Source organism: Amphiprion ocellaris, chromosome 2 (assembly GCF_022539595.1).
Source record: "Amphiprion ocellaris isolate individual 3 ecotype Okinawa chromosome 2, ASM2253959v1, whole genome shotgun sequence".
Lineage (NCBI taxonomy): Eukaryota > Metazoa > Chordata > Actinopteri > Pomacentridae > Amphiprion > Amphiprion ocellaris.
Window position 1 is genome coordinate 17,083,588 of NC_072767.1, and position 24,812 is coordinate 17,108,399.

The following is a 24,812-nucleotide window of genomic DNA, read 5'->3' on the forward strand; positions in this document are numbered from 1 at the left end:
TGTAATTTAATAATACCACTAATCATAATTTAGCCCTTTCCCCTCTCTATTCCCCTCTCCTTTCCCCCTCTTATGGTGGTAATTGGATTTAGTGAACACCTGTATGAGTGTAGATTGTTCAGAGGATTATGGTCAGGGAAGCCTTGAGTCACCACTAATTATCATCTATTTCTTTCTTGTACTCTCACACACACACACACACACACACACACACATACACAGAATTCCAGTATTTCCGTCTCTGCACCAAACTCAGGAGATTTAATTGATATTTTTAGGTCATAGTGGCTTTAGTCAGCCCTGCATAGCCACAGTTTATTAGGCTTGGAGATATATGCTATTGTTTTCTCTTGGCTCTCCTTTGGTCACTTTAAAGCAAGTTTTGTTTTTAAGCATTTAGCATGAACTTGTGTTCATTTAGAGGAACTGAAGTTTAGCCCAAATTATAGATGTATTATAGATTCAAGCTTTTGAAATAAGTTTGATTTAAAGAGTGCCTGAGATTAAACCCCAGATTAAGCTCTTTGTGTTCAGAGTTGGTTGAAGATGGCATCTGAACCTTCACTTGGGTAGATTAGGGTTTTGTGCTCACTCAAAGGCATTTCAACAGTAAGTGGTAATACGGAGGAAAGTCTTCCTCCACTTGCATTATCTAACTGTTGAATTGGACTGATGCTAGACTGATCTTAAATGACTGAAATGAATTTAACTTGATTTGCCATAGAGTGGTAATGAGACCATCCTGGTGTGCTCCAGCTGCAGCGAGTGACAGAGGGGTGGGTGGAGAAAGAGGAGGTGAAGTCATAGATCTGCATGTTGTAAAGTAAGCAACGGTGTAGCTTTAAATCTAAGCCATTTTAATGCAGGAAAGGATGATTTTTGATGGAAAAAAAACTTCTTTGTGGTTTACAGTCTTTGTGTTTTTTTTTTCCAATTTCAGACTTGTTAACTTTAGGAGATAAGTGAGTCTTGTGAGTCTTGATATGTAGATTTATTTAATGCTGGAGAGCAAGGAAGCAAGTATTGTTATAGAGCCACAAACAAAGAGGTCTGGGTGGCTGGAAGAGTTGACAAAACAGTGGATGTTAACACAGGAGAATGCTATTCATTTGCCATGCCAAATGACCGGTTTATATCCCTAACCACATGTTTTTTGTTGTAACTATGACAATGAAGGTTGTCCAACATTAAAAAGTGCTTATTTGAAGCCAAATTTGGATCTTTAACTAAACCTACTCAAGCCAACTATAGCACTGTCACAATATTAAAACTAAAAGTGATTTTAGCAGTTAGTTGTAGCACATTTCCTATTGCCACCATGTTTTTTCTAACGGTCTCACAGGGTAGGGCTGTAAGGTTGGAGGACGTGTTGAGTGACACATAACTGGCAGGACATGGACAGAGAAAGTGAAGCAGGACATCTCCCCTCTCAAGTAGTTCTCAAGCTCTGCAGACCTGTCTTTAAAAGTGGAAATGGAAACAAGCGTACCGCCTCATTATGAGCCGTAACATGAATATGGGTCAGTAAGTTGACAAAGCTGGTGACCTAGAACCAAGTTGTTGGAAGGAAGAGGAAGACTCAGGATGGGTAAACAGTGTGAGATAAGTCAGTGGAGGAAGAAATGAGTTGAAGGAAGAGAGGGAGGACAGACTGAGGGAGAGAAAGAGATGTTCTCTGTCCCACACTGAAATATGAGATAGCAATGTAGCTCTGTGTGTGTGTTGTCCTCCAGTCAAAGAGCTCCAGTGTCTTAAACTTCATCGGGCATCAAGACAGATAGACGCACATACACAAAAACTCACAAAAACACAGACACACACACACGGACAGGTGATACATCATGGCTGTGAGGAGGAGGAGGGGTGACACTGGTGGGAGAGAGAGAGAGTGAAAAGAAGGGATGGACAGATGAGGAGGAGGTGAAGCGGAGGAGGAGTGGGAGAGAAAGATCAGGGTAAAGGGGCACCCAGCAGGTGACTGAGGGGAGCAATAAAGAGCGCTGGACAGTTCACTTAGTCCAGCTTATTCATGTATTTAAGTAACGGTGAAATTGATTCAATTATTAAAGAGGTGATCCGTCAGTTTTTCTTCACTTTCCATTATGGCGCTACGTCTTTGTTACTCTTGAATTATTGTAAAGATCACCTGCCAAAAAAAACAGTAAGATGTGTGAAATGATATCGTTTTTTTTTGGACTTTCTTCCTGATAGCAAGCCCAATATAAAAAGGAAAACATTTTCATCTCAAATATACCTTTATTGTCTCAAAGTAGAATTTTTTATTGCAAAAAGTGAAACGGACCTGAGCGTAAAAAATAAACTAAAGCATGATTATGATACAATGACAACTATGTAAATGATAAAAATAACCTAAACACACAAGCTCACTTTAAACTGTTTACATCTAAGACAGCTTGGAAATATCACCACTATCATCCATCAGTCTTATTACTAGTTACCTCATTTAAACATTTAAAGATTTGATGGAATTCAATGAGTCATTCACCATCAAATTACTAATAATTCTATTTATATAGAGAATTTACGAAGATACACATTAAAGTAGCTGTAGCGTGCCTTCATGGTGTGGTAACCGGACAATACATGCCATAGATATTGCACCATTCAAAAGTCTATTGTCACCCACACAACTTCATGTTTTCCATAAAAACTCACACTTTTATTCATGTGCTAACATAATTGCACAAGGGTTTTCTGATCATCAATTACTCTTTCAACACCATTAGCTAACACAATGTAGCATTAGAACACAGGAGTGATGGTTGCTGGAAATGTTCCTCTGTACCCCTATGTAGATATTCCATTAAAAATCAGCTGTTTCCAGCTAGAACAGTCATTTACCACATTATCAATGTTTAGACTGTATTTCTGATTCATTTAATGTTATCTTCATGAAAAAACTTCTTTCAAAAATAAAAACATTTCTAAGTGACCCCAAACTTTTGAACGGGAATGTAAAACAGTTGCACACAATCATAATCATATATTGTTCACTATGATACTTAATGACAGCTGCTATTTCCAATTTATTTCAGATAATGGTTAATAATAACAGTGAACTGAATAGAAGTGTAAATATCAGCTGAGGATCTGGGCAAACCAAGTAAACACCGATCTTCCTAAAAACGCAGTAAGAGGAAGCATCTACTTCTGAGAATTTTTGCACTTTTTGCACTGAAATCCTGTAAGGTCATGGCCTTGTTACTGTGTGTTAGAGAGTCCTGCTTTATTCTACCTAAACCTTCTGAACTGACCATCAGTTCCTGGGAGAAAATAACACCATTCTGACACCAAAACAATCCTGATGATGATTTCAGTAATTATCTGCAACCATGACAACTGTATAACAGAGATAACAGGATTCTCTTCTCCACTGCAGCATCACTTTAGGCTGAAGCAAGTGTAGTTTTACTTCCAGAACTGTGGCCAGTGTAGCTTTAAGTCTTGGGGTGATGAGATGAGAGGGGGAGGAAGTGAGTGATGGACAGCTAGAGGGAGGGAAGGAGAGCAGGGGGGATGGAGGGAGGTGTATAGTGCAGCAGAAACTTCCCATGCTGGCCTCCCAGTGTGGCTACGTAATGAGGGCAAGGGACACAGACACACACACACACACACACACACACACACACACACACACACACACACACACACACACGCACACTCGCAGACACACACTCGGGGCTGAGCATGGCCCCACGGCTGATTAGCGGCACACAAAGGCCCCAAACAGAAGTAGCAGAGGACACACAATGGGAGCAGGGCCTCAAGGCGTGGTTTACTTCTGCCCCGAGGGAGGGGGCGAGAGAGGTAGAGACACACAGGGAGACCAGGAGAGAGAGAGAGAGAGAGAGAGAGAGAGAGAGGGTCCCACTGAGAGGGACAGGCAACCGAAGGCGGGAGGGGAGGAGTGGGGAGGAGTGGGGGGGATCGGTGGGGTTACAGAAGTGACAGAAGCAGAGAGGAGTTTTGTTTTTGTCCTGATAAAGACGTGCTGCGTTTCTGCTCAGTTCCATTTGCAGCGACCGCCGCATCAGGAAACCAGATGGACTGTCAGCAGCCCACCCAGGGTCCTAGCCATGTTTTCACCACAAAATATTCTGTATATATTGAAGCGACATTTAAAAAATTGCCACTCCAATAGAGGGATGATGCAGATGCTTCCTCTTGTTGGGTCTGTCAGGCTGAAAGCAGGCTGCTCCCAGACGTTATTACATACCTCCACCTCACCTCCAACTACATCAGTAAATAAAAAGGGTAGCAGGGAATAATGTTATGTGGTGTGAAGATAGAAATTAAATTCATAACAATAACGGGAAATCCCAGAGGTATCCATCAAAACCCACAGGTACACAAGAGGTGCTGTTGCTCCTCCGAATTATCTAATCTTTCTTAGCACGCAAATTCAGTTTAACGATCATTTGTAAATGAATTTATTCATGCACAGATACAAGTGACAACTATTTCTATTCAAAATACCCGTTAAAGTGTAAGATGGCGTTGCTCTCATCATTGATAATGACTAATAACAGATGATCGGTTTGTGTGGTGGGAGGGGAGTGAACTTCTGAAGAGGAACACAACAGAAAAAGTTTCATTTACACTGTCGTTCAAAAGTTTGGGGTCACTTAGAAATGTCCTTATTTTTGACAGAAAAGCATTTTTTTCAATGAAGATCACATTAAATGAATCAGAAATCCAGTGTAGACATTGTTAATGTGGTAAATGACTATTCTAGTTGGAAACGGCTGATTTTTAATGGAATATCTACATAGAGGTACACAGGAACATTTCCAGCAACCATCACTCCTGTGTTCTAATGCTACATTGTGTTAGCTAATGGTGTTGAAAGGATAATTGAAGATTAGAAAACCCTTGAGCAATTATGTTAGCACATGAATAAAAGTGTGAGTTTTCATGGAAAACATGAAATTGTCTCAGTGACCAGAAACTTTTGAACGGTAGTTTGTATGTGAGAAAAATCCATTGATGGCTCACTTCACTTTTTCATGACTGACAACCTACCTCATAATCATGACAAAATTTAGGGCAAAATTCTCACTATAGGGCCGCTGCTACAACCCGAGTTTTACGCCAAACAATCCCACTACAACAAAAAATCGGGCAGAATTCACTGAGCTTGCACACTCTTATACCCAGAAGAAATATTTATCTGGAATTCACCAGCATCTTCTTTTCCCTGGCCAGCTTCACAATTTCTTTCTGCTGTTTTCAGGATCTTTAGTAGAATAAAATGCCAACTCAAGGGCCACAGTTTGTTGAAGACATCGCTGATACAACGTAGAGAAGTGTCTGTAATTTCATAAACGCATTTACACACAGTGTAGAGCCATAGTTGACGAGGCATTTATTGAAATGCCTCAACACTTGATATCACACAGTCTGTCACAGAGTGCAGTAAAAACTTAAACTAGCTTATTGTGCACAACGCAGTGAATTAGCAAAACTATCAAAACACTGACTGTAAAGGTGCATTGCTCTCTTAAGTCAATTGTTTCTGCCACTGCAGACATATCAAAATATAATGTGGAACAGATATGCAGCAGTAATATTTAGCCCAACTCATACAATGATGATGTCAGGTTTTCAGGGTGTGATGGATACTTGATCTAAAGATTCTTTCACACATGAATCCTGCGACAATTTCTGAGTGTTATGTTGGAAATACAGTCTATTTTAGTTTAAATATGAAAAATAAAACAATATGACATAAATAATAAGGAATGAAGAAACAAAACTTACTTTTTATACTTGGAAACCAAAAAGTAGAAGATGAACAAAGGCCTGGACACCAGTAACATTTCAAATGAGGATTGTTTGAGTTACTGCTACCACAGAACGTGTTGAGAGCTTTTAAATCATCCCAGCAGCTCTTTGCATAGATTGATATCTACATATTTCTACAGAGAATGAATATTATGTGGCAACGACTAATGAACATGGCCCTCTTTTCACACAGGAGTCGTGTCTGCTGTAATCTCTGCTGTTCAATTAGCTGCGCTGACTGGGACGCCACCTACACTTCATTAGCTGCAAGGCAAACGTATGGAATTAACCTTTTTTCTCTCCCTGTGTTTCTCTCCCTTCTCCGAGACAGATATTGTAGCAGCGAGAAAAAAATGAAACTATTTAAAATGAGTTTCTCTGTATCAGTTAAAACATGATTTTCCTTTATTTTACCTTAAAAATAGAAGCTTTTTGAATATTTACCGGGAAGTAACAGAGAAAAAGAGAAAGAGGGGAGGACTGACAAAAGTGGGGGGATGGAGGTATAAATCCATAAAGACAATTTAGCCTTACCAGCTTCTCTTCCTGTTTTTCCAATTACTTAATGCTATTTAAATACACCAGAGCTGAGACACACACACTCACACACACACATTAATGGTCCTCAGCAATGGAGAGGCTCCTGAAATAAGTCACGCAGTAATTGTATTTGATAAATCATAAAGGGAGCCCATCAGAGGAAAGCTAGCTGTAATAAAATGATAAACTAGACAATTATGAAAAAAATCCCTGGCCTTTAATTTCCTAAACACACTCTGGAGAGAGGCCGTTTAAGCCGGAGCGATTTGATGAGATGCTCAACACATTATTTCTCTCCTCTCTGACACATTGAATTACAACACAGAGCTCTATAATGTCTGTAATATTAGCAGAACGCCAGAGATCCACACTCTGCTGCTTTACATCTCCTCAGCGCACTGACTTTATAGGATACTTGTTTCAGTGCAGGATAAGGGGTAAACCAAACAATGCATAGATACTAAACACACTTTATGTGCTTCAGAAACCTGTTGAGTAGTTTGTAGCTTGTGATTGTTTCTCTTTCTCGATTCAGATTTAGATTTAGCCTTGAAATTATGTAGAAAAAAAAGAGCCTGAAGGTGCTTTGAACTCTCTGAAGTAAAAAATGGGTTAACTGTCACCAGCATTTAAACACATGCACTGTTCCCTTCATAACGTTTGAAAGGTTAGGGCATCATGATATTTTATATTTCTGTTTTTGTCAAAAAATCCCATGAAGTGACTGAAATAAAGAATATATAGTCTGTTTCTCAGTGATTGTTGTACTTTATCTGTGGCACTCAGTCCCAAGTTCATGTATTGCAACCAAAAGCGCCATTAAATATGTGTGTATATATATTGGTAGTGATCTTGTATGATGCCTGAATAGTATTCTAAAAAGCTGGACACTGTAGTTTGTAGCAAACATTACTCAAACAGGAGGAGATGCCAGCTTTGTTGGAGACATTTTTTTTTATCTTCAGCTGTAGATTAACACACATTAGGTATGCTTATATGTATTTACAGCCAGAGGACAGTGTAAGGGAGATTGAATCAAAATAAACCACAGTATATATGTTTATTTTAACAAATATGATAAGATTAACTGATTTTAATAGCTTTACTGTAATATCGAGCTTTGGCTACACTTAATTGCTGGTTTGCATCTACATGTGGGATTTGTTGACTGCAGGGAAAACACAGAATGTCATAAAACTTTTCTGTATCTTACCTATTAGGTTCTTTTCAGTATTGCAATATTATTACTATTTTTCTGCTTCCTATACAATCATAAGCAATCTTCTTTATGTTAATGAGAAAATTCCTTGGTTGTACAAACTGTGAGCATCAGTGGAACAGCAGGAAAGATGAGTAATAAATAATAGATGCATTTACAGTATATTGCATTAAGTCACTGTTAGATTAACTATATAGCATAAATCCTCACTCATTCTGTATTCTTCCTGATTCAGCTCATAGCCAGATGAGCATTTAGCTGTGAGTTTATCTGTATAATGGGTTTCACTGATATTGTGATCTGCAGGTTTCTGAAGGCAGCTGTTGGCAGTCAGGTGCTACAGCACCAAACCCTCTATTGTCACAAGATCATATTAACTCTTTGAGGCTCAGATTTTTTTTCAAGCCTGAATAAAAATCACATTCCTCGCCGAGTCTTCTGGCACAGACAGGCATGACGGTGTGAGATCTACACCACAAAGAGTTAAAAAAAATCTGATCTATTGGTTCCTCATGTAAACGCAGCGACACACTCTCTCTCTCTCTCTCAGTGTGTGTGTGTGTGTGTGTGTGTGTGTGTGTGTGTGTGTGTGTGTGTGTGTGTGTGTGTGTGTGTGTGTGTGTGTGTACTGTTGGTGCTGCTGTGTAAAATAACATGGAAAAGGTGATTTTCCACTATAGTGAGGTTTCCACAGTGGGTTCCTCCAGGCAGGAGCACAGACATGATTGAATTTTTTTTTGTGTGTGTGTGTGTGTGTGTGTGTGTGTGTGTGTGTGTGTGTGTGTGTGTGTGTGTGTGTGTGTGTGTGTGTGTGTGTGTGTGTGTGTGTGTGTGTGTGTGTGTGTGTGTGTGTGTGTGTGTGTCATCCCCATGCTGCACCTAGACCAGTGTATAACGGTATTTTTCCTGTCATTGATTGAATTAAGCATTTATTATCCTCCCAAGCAGTCAGCACAATACATTTGAGATTTTGTTTTCTTCAAATGTATGTTTTTCGACCGATAATTTCAAAATAAAAATGACCTTTTCCTCATAATTCCTCAAAATCAGACTTCCTGCAGATGTGAGGTTTTCCTATGACATCAGTGTGATTACACTATGTAGGAGTTATTACTTTACCATGACCTTGAGTGTGATCCTGAGTCTGAATAACACACAGTAACCCTGTTTCTCCCTGCAGGTGAGGCTGATGGAGTAACAACGACCGAGCACACGAGATGCACAAGATGCTGACACTTCACACACACATGCACACACATGCACACACACACACAACAGTAAATGGGAGTCTGCTGTCAGGGGGGGTGAGCCATTTCCAGGTGAAGAAAACTGAATTAAACTGAATCAAGCTGAACCGATCTGAACTGGAATGACCTGCAGTGAAGTGAAAGGAAGGCTTCAGCTGGACGGCTCTCTGAGGTTTGGGGGGAAAATTCAGTCAGAGAAATACCTTGAAATAATGCAGATGAAAACGTGTTGTTTTTGAAGCTTGCCTTCCAGGCTGTCTTGTATTTTTAATATTTGGGGTTTATTCACTTTTGCATTGCGTTCTGTAACATTAATCATACCTAAAATCTCAACCATGAGTTCTGACACTGTAAATAATAAGCTTTCTCTGTGTGTAATCTGTATTTTTCTATTTTATTATACCTCTCAAGGTTTTTAAAACATCTATCTTCCTGGGGGGTCATTGTGGAATTAAAGAGGTAAAAAAGGAAACTCTGGTGCTATTTTGAGCTGTTTGGTGTAATTTGCTTGAAGAAGTGCTTTTCTAAGAATTTTAGTCCAGATTTCGGGCCACACAGTTTGTCCCAGTTACAAATTTGTGTAAAGTCCAACATCACATATCATAATTTCCTCTCCTAGTTTCACACTTTACTTTTTTTGAACAAACTGATGGATTACAAAAAGCTGTTTTCCAAAACAATTAAATGATCTCAAAAATGCATCATAACCAAACTAGCTACAAGTTATTTATTACAGGTCATGAGGACCTGAATTTTTGGATACTTTTTTTATTTAGTCTTTTAACATATTTGGAGGATTTACATTAAATGTCATCAAACATTTGAATAGAAATTAAATTCAAAGAGAATCCATAAATAGTTCATTGGCTTGTGTACTTTACTAGGTTTCCTCACTGAAGGTTGTCCTTGAGTCTAAATGGAAGATGTCTCTGGTGTTTTCATTTATGTTCCAAACAGAATATTTATCTGCTGGATAGTAAATATAAGGCATGCATGAAGTCTGTCACCTCCATATATCTGGTGTGTACAACTTTAAGAATGCTTAAAGCCAGCGCTGTGAATTCGGACACGAAATATGCAGACACAAACACAGAGAACAGTAGCCCCTGGCTCTCTGCAGCACTGAGTGTAAATGATCGCATAGCTGTGGTCATAACTCACAGTGGTACAGGCTGCTGATGGAAGCTGACACCCACTGTCTGTCTGTGTGTGTGTGTGTGTGTGTGTGTGTGTGTGTGTGTGTGTGTGTGCGTGCGTGCGTGCGTGCGTGCGTGCGTGCGTGCGTGCGTGCGCGCGCGTGCGTGCGTGCGCGCGCGTTTGTGTGTGAGGGTCATTTTAGACTCTTAATGTCTCTTCCTTTCCCTTCTGTCCCTTCTCGCCTTCCTCCTCCTCATCCTCGATGCCTCGGGTGATGAAACTGCCTCTGTTACATCAGACCAAACTACCCCTGCCCCCGCCCAGCTTCTGCCTCCTCCCATCTACACGCACCCATATGCACACGGACACATTTGTTTGCCCACACTCTAGAGCCCCATCAGTGTGCTTAACCTTATTGATTAGGTGTTGTCTGTTGATACGAATCAGGATAATCCATCACTGATGTCTCTGTTTGCGGGGCAGAGGTGAGCTGATAGTGATGGATGACAGATTAATCAGTGAAGCACGATAAACTGAAGAGCACTCAGACAAACACACACACACACACACACACACACACACAGTAACAATGGTTTTAGTCTCACTGTCGGCTGCAAACTAATGAAACACAAACTTGTTCCTCTTTTATATTACAGGATGTTAAGATTTAAATATCTAACACAATGATAGTTATTATATGCACTGTTTATTTTTAATTATTTATAGGTTCCCCATTAACTTACAATATGCAGCTACCAACAAATATACAGCAATATACAGGTTATATCTCAATGTTAACAGTTTTTATTTAAAAAAAAAAAAAAAAAAAAAAAACAGGAAAAGAAGAAGTCATTAACAGCATAAATACAACAATTGTTTGTCAGGCATTTATTCACAATTTATTCATTTGTTGTCATTTCTATGTTAAGTTTTTGGAAGAAATAAATATATAATAACAATAATAAAAATTTAATCTAAATGTATGTGGTTCTGACTGGACCAAGCACACGCACTGCTAATTTTCAGTACACACAAAGTGGGTTTATTCAGGGCACAGAGGGTATTCATGACTCTGCTGTATGTTTATACACCATACAGATGTGGAGGATATTGAAGCCTGATAACAAAAAAATGTGACAGCAACCCAGACAGATGTACTGAGCAAATAGTTCCATTAGTCCCATCTGAAAACATGTGAAACAGTTCAGTTCAGTTCAGGAAGGTTTCACTCTTTGGCCCTGTGGTGTAACTATACTAGTTATCAATGAACAGCACCACACTGATGTACGTTATAGCGATAAAGAAACAGAAGAGAAACAGAAAGAAGTGGGCCAGTGTAGAAGTCCTTTAAACCTGCATTCTTTCTACCAGCCAGCAGGATGAGACTCCTCTGAGAAGAACTCTGTATAGAAGTCAGTGAGAAAATGATTCTACTTCCAAATGTGTTTATGGGTTCATTTACTAGTTTCACAACTTTTTACACATATATTCAGGTTAATTTTGAAAAATGATGGTCCCACTTAATGCAAAATAGATAATAAAGCAGACTGTGCTTGACAGGTTGTTACCATGGTGTCCTTGAGCTCTCAGTTAATGCTTCCCTTCGCTCATTATGTCCTGTTTTAAAAGACCAAGATGGGGATGGCTAAATTAAAAATGACGGTCTGTAATGGGTGATCCACCTTTCCAATCATGTCAAGAACAGAGTACAGTGATGTCTGAAAAGTAGCTAAAATGCTGTTTACTGATTTAACAGGTGACCTGGTTAGCATAGGCTAACTAACCAGCAGTAGGATTTAACCATATCTGCAGCAGATCTGTTTAATATTTTACATGAAGTGACTGTACAGTATTTCTCTGCTAACATGTAGTGGAGCATGTTTATCCATTGCCTCTGATTGAGTCATTCACACACACACACACACACACACACACACATCACAGCAGTGAGCTAAAAGGTGTTAGACTGACTGTTGGGAACATATTGGGGTTGACGAAGGACATGTGGAGAACAAGGAACTGAACCACCAACCCTGTGATTAACAGACAACCTATGCTGTTTAAAACAACTCATAAGGAGTCCCTGAAGAACTTGATATAAACATCCATTTGTAGATTCCAGCCAGGTTCCTGTGCTACAGGTCATGTTCCCCTGTTACCTCATGTTTCCTGTCAGCCATTTCACTGGTGACTGTCCAATACTGGCAAAAATGGCACAAAAATTGCATCTAATTCTGTTTTAATCCTGATTTTAATTTCATTTGGGCTTAACCAGTCTGGATCAAAGGGTGCACTGCTGAATTTTCCTTTTTTCTTGATCAGAACTACTGTAAAACCCAACAGAACCTCAGCAAGTATACACACTACCTGTCAAAACTTCAGACACGCCTTCTCATTCAATGCTTTTGTTTATTTGTATTATTTTCTACATTATAGATTAATTCTGAAGACTAACACATTTATGTTTACAACATAATTCCATATGCTTTCTTTTATAGTTCTGATGCCTTCAGTATTAATCTACAATGTAGAAAATAATGAAATAAAAACCACTGAATGAGAAGGTGTGTCCAGACATTTAACTGGTAGTGTAGATGGAACATTCTTATAGCAGAGTTTCTTTGTCTGTGTGTAAAAATCGTTTTTCTCTTGACAGAAATCTGGTTTTTATGATGTTGAACAAATCAAGGGCACTGCAGAGTAATAACAGGTTGTCCAAACACCAGGTATTGTGAACACACCGAATCGAATCAATTTTAGTTGTAGCTTGTTGTACCTCAGTGAGAGGGACGAGAAGGACTCGAACTTAATCATTTTTATTTATTTAATTATCTTCACTTCAGTCAGCGGGCCGGTTGAATGATGGGATGATCTATCTGGGGTGTGTGAGAGCGTTGGAGAGTGTGTTTGCTGGCGCCCAGAGCGTCCTTTGTGTTGCTGGAATTAACCATGACTTGTCACGTGTAACCGGCTGCTAACCTCCAACCCCATTCAGGAACCATCCGCTGTGTGTGTGTGTGTGTGTGTGTGTGTGTGTGTGTGTGTGTGTGTGTGTGTGTGTGTGTGTGTGTGTATGAGAGAGAGAGAGAGGTCAAGCTGTCACCAACACAAGCAAAATCATTGTTCCTGATGGAAAAACACAAATGCACCCAACCAATACAAACACACATAAACTACTGCGGCTTGCTCTGGATCCCACCTGCTGGTTTTGACAAACGTGTAATTACTCAAATAAAAATGTAAAACAGCAGCTGAACATCATTTATTCTTAGCTCTGTGCAAAAATTACAACTTTTTTACATTCAAGTTTATTTAGCACACAGTGACAATACTTTCCTAAACATGGAAATGAAAAGTTTTATTGATTCTTACAGTTGCTCTTTTTGTCTCACTGAAGAAGCATTGAAATTTAATCTGAAAGTCTCAGAGAAGATTAAGATCAGTTTAACATATCAAAAGGAAGAACTTCTTCACCTGCAAGTCACGTTACTGTCTTGACTTAAAAAAAAAAAAAAACAACCATCAATTTTTGGAGTTTTTGCAGATTAATGGGTTTGTTTAATAGTAAAGTTCTAACATAATTAGCTTTGTCATGTCAACAGTAATGAGTGAAGGCCGCACTTGCATGTATTATTTTTGTCAAAATCCCAGCTGGACTTTGTATCACCACAGATATTGTAGGTGAGATTAAATGTGTGCAGTATGTTACAGACACAGAGATCTAAAAGAAGTGACATTCAGCTGCTGTTTTACATTTTGCAGAGCACAGTGGCTACAGTTACATCTACAGCTCTTTAATATGAAAGTACAACATTTTCCAAGTCTTTGCTTTGTACACACAGGTTGTTCTATCACAACCTCTGCACATGTTGGTCTGTCTTAAAACTGTCTAGGAAAAATAGTTGTATTTACCTTTTCAATGATTTGACTGATTATTGACTGACTGATTGAAATTTGGCTTATTTTACAGCACTTGCGATACATTTCATTATAGTTTTCATTTTAAAAAAGTACAAGCTTCATTCTCATTCTGAACAAAAACAGCAGTAAATGACCATGTTTTGTAGTGGTTTTTGTTAGCAAAATTGACAGTGCTGTATGGGTGACAGAATTCTTATTTAAGATTTCAGCTGAATACAGTCCTTACACTCCTCTTTCTGAAGAGTGCAGGGACCGTTCATGCACAGCCTACAGTTACCATAACAGTGGACCATTTACAGCAGCAGCTGAGAGTAAAAGCCATCGACAATGATCAATCTACAACACTGAACCCTCCATGATGTCACCTGTAGGCGTCCTGTAGAGGAGATCTAAAGCTCAGTGTGGTGGCTGTGAGCATAAATCTATCTAATCTAAATCCTGGTTAATCTAAAACTGAGCAAATGTCTCTGGGAGCACTCATGACATGACAGCACTCACCTGTCTCTTGAGGTGGCTACACCCTTAATTACTGACGTTGTTCTAATTATTACTATGGTGTTTCTCTTCTTCAGGACCTTCAGAGGTCCACTATTACACTTCAAACATGCCACAAAAATGTGAATTTCAGTCATAATATATTTGTCTCATGTTTGAAATCCACACAATGTGAACTACAACAGAAAAAACACAAACAGACTGACAGAACAAATCTAAATATATTTTCAAATGAAAGAAACATGGAGACATGTAATCCATATATACACTAGCATTCAGAAGTTTGGGGTCACTTAGAAATAAATGTCCTTATTTTTGAAAGAAAAGCATTTTTTTTCATTGAAGATGCCATTAAATGAATTATAAATCCAGTCTAGACATTGTTAATGTGGTAAATGATTATTGTAGCTGGAAACAGCTGATTTTTAATGGAATATCTCCATAGAGGTACAGAGGAACATTTCCAGCAACCATCACTCCTGTGTTCTAATGCTACATTGTGTTAGCTAATGGTGTTGAAAGACTAATTAATGATTAGAAAACCCTTGTGCAAGTATGATAGCACATGAATAAAAGTGTGAGTTTTCATGGAAAACATGAAATTGCCTGTGTGACCCCAAACTTTTGAACGTTAGTGTATGTCTAGGATTATAAAATAAAATGCACACATATTTCCTGGCCACTAAAGATCAGTGTGCGTAACGTCTAGGAAGCTTGACTTTGTAGAACTATTTGCTTGTGAAACCCTAAAAATCTGCCTTGAAGGACCTTGAATACTATGTTTGTGCCTCCAGCTGGGACATATCTTGTACAAGTACAATACAGGGATACTTTTTTTTTTTTTTGTGCAAAACACATCAGACTGCAACTGTACATCTGGAGATTTGTAGTAGCATAATTCATCTGTTTTTAAGTTTGTATCTTTTCTTCGATGTGTCATTATTTCTGCTGGGCCATTGGCTGCATTAGTAATAAATGAGATAATTCAAACATCTCTTCTTTACAATCAATACTTGAACTGAGGAAAGTTATCTGTACCTCACATATATGCATTTTCTTACCATTTTGTTTTATTTGGCTCCTGCAGAAGACGTCTGGTAAACTCAGGAAAATCTGTCAGCACTGAGGAATGTGGCTCAGCAGGTTTTGTGGACTTTTTTAGAAAGATGCTGAAGGTTGATGCTGGTGAAAGAATTACAAGGAGCCAAATTCCTCAGCATCCATTTATCTCTTTAAGGTCAACTGTATGCAGCAGCACCCGGATCAATAATATGCACACTGTTGATAACTGAAACACTGAAGGCTTTACACATTAATGACAAATGCAACAAAGAGCCACAAGCAAAAAAAAAACATGTCGAATTGTTTGAATTCCCAACTTAACAAGTACTTCAGCAGCAAACGCAAAAATCTGATCAGCAGTACAAATGACAATGAAATTCAGGCCGAATTTTCCTCAACAGTCTCAGTTTTAGTCTAGAATCCTCATTGTTTTTGTCACTACATTTCTGTATTCTGTTTCAGTGCTTCACATATTGCATCTAAACAAGCCCCCGTCATCAAATGACTGGGAGTGTTTCTGCAGGAGTGACATGTAGCAGTTAGAAGGTTATTGTTTTCTCCATAATTCTCCTCTTTGTTTGTCGGTTGGACTAACTTTTGTAGTTTCAGAAAGTGAAACTAGCAAATTATTCTCGTTTAGTGCTAGAAAGCTAACAGGTCCCACCAAGCATCAAAATATTCTGCATTCTGATCGGAACTGCTACCCTCAGGTGATACAAAATCCATCCATCCATCATCTATACACCACTTAATTCTCATTAGGGTCGTGGGGGGGCTGGACTTTATCCCAGCCAACTTACAGTGAAGGGAGGGGACACCTTGGACAAGTTACCAGTCCATCACAGGGCTACATATAGAGACAAACAATCACACTCACATTCACAACTATGGACAATTTAGAATCACCAATTAACCTCAGCATGTTTTTGGACAAAGGGCTGCACAGTGGTGTAGTGGTTAGCACTTTCGCCTTGCAGCAAGAAGATCCCTGGTTCGCGTCCCGGCTTTCCCGGGATCTTTCTGCATGGAGTTTGCATGTTCTCCCTGTGCATGCGTGGGTTTTCTCCGGGTACTCTGGCTTCCTCCCACAGTCCAAAAACATGCTGAGGTTAATTGATTATTCTAAATTGCCCGTAGGTGTGAATGTGAGAGTGCTTGTTCGTCTTTGTATGTAGCCCTGCGACAGACTGGTGATCTGTCCAGGGTGTCCCCTGCCTTCGCCCGAGTCAGCTGGGATAGACTCCAGCCCCCCCCACGACCCTAGTGAGGATTAAGCGGTGTATAGATAATGGATGGATGGATGGATGGATGTTTTTGGACTGTGGGAAGAAGCCGGAGAACCCAGACAGAACCCACACATGGACAGGTAGAACATGCAAACTCCAATGAAGAAAGGTCCTGGGAAGGTGGAGACGCGAACCGGTAAGGCGAAAGTGCTAACCACTGCACCACCGTGCAACCCTGATACAAAATCCATTTAAATAATATGTGACTGTTACAGAAGATTATAACACAGTTGGTTTAGGTTTTATCAAGTGTAAACATAATCGGTCAAGGCTTGGGAATGACTGTTACCATGAAAACAAAGTGATGTTGACTTCTGGCAGCAAACTGGATGCAAATTCACTCTCCCATGTCAAAAACAACACGCTCTATGTGTTGTATTAGATCAGCTCACCTATCAGAGGTTGTGTAACATTAACAGCCCTTGTTCACACCGTCCATTAATGCGTGTCTTAGATGATGGCATCCAAGTGGACAGCAGCTCTAAGTCCAGGTATGAAAGCAGCAAACACATGAAAGATGCATTAAGACATAATTACCAAGACCTGCTGCTTATAGCTGCATTCTTTTAGTGGTGTGTGCATGAACAGTGTTGGGCAGCTGTGCTACACATGGCATTCCTACTTTCATTATATTTCTCAGTAGTGTGGTAGTAACAGCTGTTCGGTAGTAATGCTTACTACCTTACTATATTTTTCAATACACTCTATGTAAAAGATGGCACCCATGGTTTGTGGATGGCTGTTCAGGAGCCTTTGATCATCTTCATGTTGGTGTTTTGACACCAGACATTATGAGCAAATGGTGTGGAGGCCCTGCTTTATTATATATTTTATTCCAAATGGAACCATAATTTACAAGATGAACGTCATGCTGTAATGAAGGAAGCTTGAAACTAGCAATTGAGCCCTTAAACTCACTGGGAAATTGTTTACTGATGTCACAAATCAGGAGAGAAGTAGGATTATTTTCTTCTGAAACTTTGATTGAATCTGACTTCTTTGTGTAACTGGAGGAGTCGCCCCCTGCTGGCTGTTAGAAAGAATGAAGCTATATGACTTCTGTATTGGCTTCACTTTTTCTGATCTGGACGCTTAGTTCATCTTATATATACTTTTATATACAGTCCACCGCTTAGTCCACCTTTGAAATTTTTGAAATGTCCATAGAAATACATTATGAGTGCATCAAACATTTTTGGTTTGGTTTGGCTTGGATTGGTTTGGTTTGGTTTGGTTTGGTGATTTGGTTTGCCTGGAACATGCATTTCTGTCTGAAACATTTTCTTCCATTTAAATTGTTTCTACATGTATACTTAAAAACATAAACATTGTAAAAAAAAATTGACATCAACATATGTTTGGTAAAGTTCAGTCAGGTAATCCTTTATAGCAATCGGCATCTGTTGGGGCGTCAGATTTGAACGTCCAAACATCTGTTGGATGTTTCTCTGGTGCAGGTTTGATTGAACAAGCTTCACACACACTAGATGCTGCCACTCTACTGTCTCACACACAGACTGTATGATTATTCTTTGTTTTTTGCTGGTCTGATGACACAATTGAACATTGCTTTTTGTTGATATTTTAATGAAGGGTTATTATCTAGTACATTTTGATGTTTTTTTAATTAATCTAATGGATCTTTTATGGGTATTGTGGATTTTTTTTCATTGGGATTTACAGGTGGGCATCAGAAGAAGTTGGGGATAAAACATATTAACTTTTATAATATGCATAAGCAACCATCGTTCCATAAAAAATGAGATATTCTATTCTTACATATCCGACCTGGTGACACCGAATGTAACACACAGACTAGATGATAGCATCTTGGTGATCTCCTGTTTACTGTAATCACACTGATGTCTCCGACTTCTCACATCTCATGTAGCACTGAAAGGAAAAACAAACAGTGTGGTGCATTATCCTGTCAGTTACAGCAGTAAAGACAGCGTGTTAGTGTGTGTGTGTGTGTGTGTGTGTGTGTGTGTGTGTGTGTGTGTGTGTGTGTGTGTGTGTGTGTGGCAGCGAGTGGCAGGGAGGTGTAGGTGGCTCAGAGGTTTGTCATGCGAACACACACACACTCAAACTCACTGTAATTGAAAACCTTCCCCTTTAACATTATGAAATGCCCCTAAGCCCTCTGGAAGACACTCTTCATCTCATCCCCCACCTCACACACACACACACACACACACACACACACACACACACACACACACACACACACACACACACACACACTAGAATGAAACAGAGAGAAATGGTTTAACATTATTACAGTTCAGCTATAAGGTCAGTGAGAAGGCATCTGTCTCTCTCACTACTCTCTCTCTCCGTTTCTGTCTCGCTGCCATAACATCAAAAAATTGATTTCACCCTTGAAGGAGACTTCTGCTAATTATCTGTTAGGATGTGGGAGGGAGACAGGCAGGTGGACAGACAGGTTACAGTAATCCAGAGAAACTTCTCTGCTAATGTATTATAAATACTGCCTGTTAATGTCATCTACTGTATATGTAGTAGCTGGAGCTGTATGACAATGAGTAACACATTCAAGCACCAGGTACTGTGTTGTCTATGACTTTACATGTTTACATGTAACTGAAAAGAGAGCTGATGTACGGTATAAGTACACGTTTCCCTAAAATGTAATGTGTGTGTAATTGGCACAAAAGCACCTCAATAGTACATTTCCAAAGAATCCAAGTTTGTTTTGAGCAGTATGGGCATATAAACTTCTCTGGGCTTTAATACCTAAATGAGACCTTTTCAGTATAAAAATGAGGAGCTGAACTGTGGTATTTCTGTAATTTATTTCACGCATTTACTGTGTAATTTGAGGAAATATACGTGACACTAGCGGTCGTAACACCACTCAGATTCCTGGTAGCATTTTCTGTTCACCTTTAAGCATTTAAACGCTGCAAATAAACTGTGAAATACAGATCATTAAAATTAGTTTTTGTAAAATGATATGACATATTTAAAGGAGATCCTCTGTTTTAATGAGGGACCTGTTTGTATTTTTATCTCGCTATAATATCTAATACAGTTCTGTGGGTTTGAATAATAGCGAGTGGCACAGCATGAGTTTGTCATGATCAGCTGGCTTTGGCAATGACTATGATATTTATAAAGGAAATACTGGTATTGTATCAATAATACTATAATAACTACAAGGCTGACACTCCAGCAGTGTAAAAACATATGGTATAGTTGTGGTTACAGAGTGTCTCCACCTCCCTACATACACAAGTTTGCATTTTTTTTCCAAAAATTCTATAGATTCAGTAAAAATATCTGTTACTGTAAATTAATTGGGCCACAATAATCATGTAATGAAAATCTGATATTGTGAAAGTTCTATGGACAGGTAAAAACTATAACTTAGCTGCCAAATCATGTGCAGATGCTATTCTATGCCAATGCAGAACGCAGTGTTTACAGAACAGAGTCGCTATTTAGATTCTAGGGTTTGAACTTTTCTCTTCTCATAAAGGTGAAACTGAACAGTAAGAGATTAGAGACTAATGATGTAACTTTAGACATGATTTCTAGCAGTAATGTTCCAAAAACACAGACAAATATGCCTGCTCAATTGACTGATAAATGTGTAAGTGTGTGTAAATCATTAGTTTCTCCTTTGAAAAAGGCTGAATTGTGCCAACAGAGTGAATCAGTGCCACACACTCAGCCACAGCTCTCCAAATCACATGACTCCAGACAATGATGACACACATCTCATTTTTAAAACTCTTCTCACAAAGGCGAGTATACAAAATGTACTTTTTAAAAACAAAACACAAGCTAATGAGTTCTAACTGTGCTTGAAATAAAGCTTCCATGTTGTATCATGTTACCTCTTGTCTGATTTGTTAATCTCCTTCCACCTCGTCCAGTCTCACCACATTTCATTCATTTTCATCATTTCGTCCATCTCATTTCAATCTATTCAACTCTGCTCATCTCCTCTGAATAACGTCGTGTCACTTATTCTCTCATGTCCCTGTGATGAAGTGTAAACTAGTGTGTCTGCACATCATGTCAGGACATCAGACTGTGCTCTTCTTCACTCCTTGCTGAATGAGCAACAGATCAGAGTCCTAATGAAGTGCAGGCAGCGACTAGAGTTGATGGCATTGATTGTCACAAACACAAAACACAATGCAGTCCCAGTGTGAGAGACAACAGCAGACAAGACTCTTTTCTCCTCGTCACAACAACAAGGAACTCACAGTCATGTCTGTCTCTCTGTTTTTCCTCCCGTCTGCAGACATCTCCAGCGTCTGGCCTTTTCCTCGGATGGCTTTTGTCACAGTCATCGGATCCCCTTTTGATGCAGCGGCGTACAGTATGTGGGGCTCATTATTCTCAGTTTTCATCACATTCACCATCCATGTGCACATCTGATTTTGAAACATTTGCAGCACATATATATCTTTACAATATTTGCTTTTTTTTTTTTTCCACATATACTACCATTCAAATGTTTGGGGTCATTTAGAAATATCAATGAAGACGACATTAAATGAATCAGAAATACAGTCTAGACATTGTTAATGTGCTAAATGACTATTCTAGCTGGAAACGGCTGATGTTTAATGGAATATCTACATAGAGGTACAGAGGAACATTTCCAGCAACCATCACTCCTGTGTTCTAATGCTACATTGTGTTAGCTAATGGTATTGAAAGGCTAATTGATGACTAGAAAACCTTTGTGCAATTATGTTAACACATGAATAAAAGTGTGAGTTTTCATGGAAAACATGAAATTATCTGGGTGTCATTTGTGGGTTATCGACAACATAACATATGAAAACTGTACTATTCGCTGCTTTTGTAAAACCTGCACATTTTTATTAAACTTCATTAAACCCGAAACTGTGTGCTGTTTTTAATGAACATATTGAAAGAGCAGCAACAAATTTAGATTATACCAACGAATCCAAAAATATAAGGTCGGAAAGTAAAGTCAGTTTGGTTTCTCTCTGGCGAAATCATATAAAGAGAGAAAGATAGAAAAACAATAGGGAAAAGGATAAAATGATTAGATGGCAGAGCTCCATCCATCTAGAGTCCAGCTCTCACATCATGCAGCCTCTGCTTGCCTAACCCATGCAGGACCCAGACAGCCACATACTGGGACCACGGCCAAGTACTTGAGTGGTATTACACAAAAAAGGGGATTTTCACAAATTTGTCTTGATTTTGTGCCAGCCGGGAGGAATTTATTGTAATTTAAAAGCACATTTGCCCATTACAAAATATTAGCTGAAGTGTGAAAATGCTGTAATGGGCATAATACCTGAGATGAGTGCTGGTATCACATGACTAGCCATAATAGCAAGGTGTGTGTTATGGTGTCACATCTCAGTGAGGGGTGCCTAAATGAAAAGTCCAACTGCTTCGCTGCAAATATTTGTGTGCAAGTTTACGCTTTATTTGGTCAAAATGAATGTTAGGTGCTGCCAAAAATCTAAAACATCATTTCGGCGGGTGCTGTGTTGCCTTGGCAACAGACACCGCATTAACCACTTAGAAACGGGCAGAAAGGCATTTCACAGGAGGACGCCGTGTACCTTGGCAGCACTCAGAGCTAAGTGTTGTTGGCCCTAACTGCATCCTCCATATCATCACCAAGGTGAGGCGGCACACATCTGAAAAATCAGCTGGCACAGATTTACAGGGCTTTTTTTTGTTTTGTTTTATTTTTTTAGAAGTATGGTTTTCCGGTGAAGCCTAATACACAGGATGACCTCTCCTCCACTCCTGCAAAACAGTACCAAGTACTGTCTCAGTCGCAAACCTGCAAAGGTTCCTGGAGATGCAGCGAGGTGCTGGAAAATTCACACCAACTGATAGGAAGATGAATATTTATGACCCCTCTGCTGTCTGTCCACTTAACACATGGAGGTTAAACAGCAGCCGTACAGCTTGTAAGATTTCATCGTCTGTTTTCTGGATTATTTCTTTGTTATCTTGAAGAGAAGGCTTAATCACCTTGAACAGGATCTCCTCTGCCATTGACCAGTGAGCAGCTCAGGACTGTGGGTGTATGAGGTTATGTGTGCTGCCCAATCATTTGGAGCATGAAGAACAGAAAGAGTTTGCAGATTAGGGGAAGCTCAGGGGATTAAGGTCATTTCCTGTGTGTAAGCTGTAAATTAGCCCTGCAGTGCCACAAGGGAAAAACATACCCAATACCACGGTCCTGCTGAACTCAACTCAGAACTATCTTGTCCGCTAGCTTCAGACGGCTCATATGATCAGAGTTGGCTGTTTCTGTATGCCAAGACTAAACCCTAGAAACACTTTTATAAAGAACATCTGTCAGCAATGTTCATATCAAAGGTCATATCATTGATATTGTTCATGTGTAACCATATTTGAACATGAAGAAAACAGTGGAAGACTAGACACTAACAACAGCTTCAACAACTGAAAGGTTGACCAGATTGTTGATGCATTCAATCTGAATGTGAGGCCAAATCTTCTATAGCAAAGACAAGAAAATAGGAAAGTGGACACAAACTGAGCTGAAAACCCACCTGTGTGAGTTTAAAGTGTCTCACTCTAATTGGAAAATCTGATATGATCCTGGTGCTAAGCAAGTTCAGTGGAAAGCTGCTGGACTTCTGGTTCTTGAAGATGTTTCACCTTTCATTCATTTCGGCTTCCTCAGTCCCTTCTGGCTGGTGGGCTGTCCCAGGTATTCATCAGCCCCCTCATAAAGCATGAACAGCAAAGTATGAATAGTCATGTGAAGTCTTGGGTCATGGACGGACCGTGAGTCATGTGCTTTGGCGGTGAGAATAAAAACCTAGAACTCCCTACTACACAGTTTGAAGTGGAGAAGCATTTTGCATGAGAGATGAAATGTTTTCAAACACCAGAAAATGAGTCCAGTTACCTTCTACTGAAGCACTTACGATTACAGTCCAGCCAATGTGCAAACAGGAAGAGTTAAAAATATACGTATACATTTTTTCATATCTAAAAAAAAAAAAAAAAAACATTTTACTTGAGGTTTGAAACACATTTAAGCCATAGCAGTCAAAACAACAATTACATACACTACTGCTCCAAAGTTTGGGGTCACTCAGACAATTTCATGTTTTCCATGAAAACTCACACTTTTATTCATGTGCTAACAGATTTGCACAAGGCTTTTCTAATCATCAATCAGCCCTCTATCACGATCAATTAGTCATTTACCACATTAACAATGTCTAGACTGTATTTCTGATTCATTTATTGTTATATTCACTGAAAAAACACTTTTCTTTCAAAAATAAGGACATTTCTAAGTGACCCCAAACTTTTGAACAGTAGTGTATATTGGTACAATTCTCACCACGTCATGCCAGAAGAAACTGCAGCTGCAGTTCAGTATGCAGCAGCAACAAGCTAAATAAGCCTCCTGTCATTCAAGCATCAAAAAAACAATCCTAAAGTGTATAATATCCCCGTCTTGGTTTGCTGGTCAGTTGTTCATTCTGTTCTGGCTTCCACTTAGGCTACTTCCACACAATTTCATTTTAAAATCATGTTTTTAAACAAAAACTATCTTCATCCAAACAAGCTTTTTTGAATTGTTTTCAAAATAATCTCCGATCACTCAGACAAATCTTTAATCACGTATCACATGACTATTCCCTTAAAGCTCAACTGATGTTACTATTTTGACCCTCCTTGTCTTCTCCATCCTCCTGCCCGTGACCTGGAAATAAATTCTACTGCGTCGTCACAAAAGATGCAAAGCTGTAGCCTTGCTGTATTCTGAGTCAGTTGTTTCTATAAGTAAATATGTACTATAAGTTCTCATGAAGGCTGCTCATCTGACAGAGTGATTGGTTTTACAGAACGATGGACAGACAATGCAGCTGTGTCATATTTAACTCCAAGGCAAGGATGTTTCGTTTTGTTAAATGCCTTGACTCCTCTCTCCTCGCGTCTCTTCCTTGCCTCCTAAGATGCGAGGAGAGAAGACGAGGGAAGGAATCGAGGATGTATGAACTGAGAAATGACAAGAGAAGACAAACTGTGCATGAATGTGCTGAAATAAACAGGAAGCAAACATTTGGCTTGTTAGTT

The 24,812-nt window shown here is 39.3% G+C and overlaps 1 protein-coding gene across 14 annotated transcripts in view; it reads left to right on the plus strand.

Annotated features, from left to right (window-relative positions):
* The window catches only part of LOC111583585 (SRY-box transcription factor 2), a 201,601-nt gene extending 180,009 nt beyond the window's left edge, over window positions 1-21,592 (plus strand). For 5 of the 14 annotated variants that reach the window (XM_055018375.1, XM_055018363.1, XM_055018356.1 and 2 more), the window contains 3 exons: window positions 5,999-6,082; window positions 8,745-9,270; window positions 20,989-21,592. The gene's annotated coding sequence lies outside the window, so the exon portion shown is untranslated. The remainder of the gene's footprint in view (window positions 1-5,998; window positions 6,083-8,744; window positions 9,271-20,988) is intronic. The other 9 variants (XM_055018376.1, XM_055018365.1, XM_055018386.1 and 6 more) reach the window with 3 other exon arrangements.
* Window positions 21,593-24,812: the final 3,220 nt, after the last annotated feature.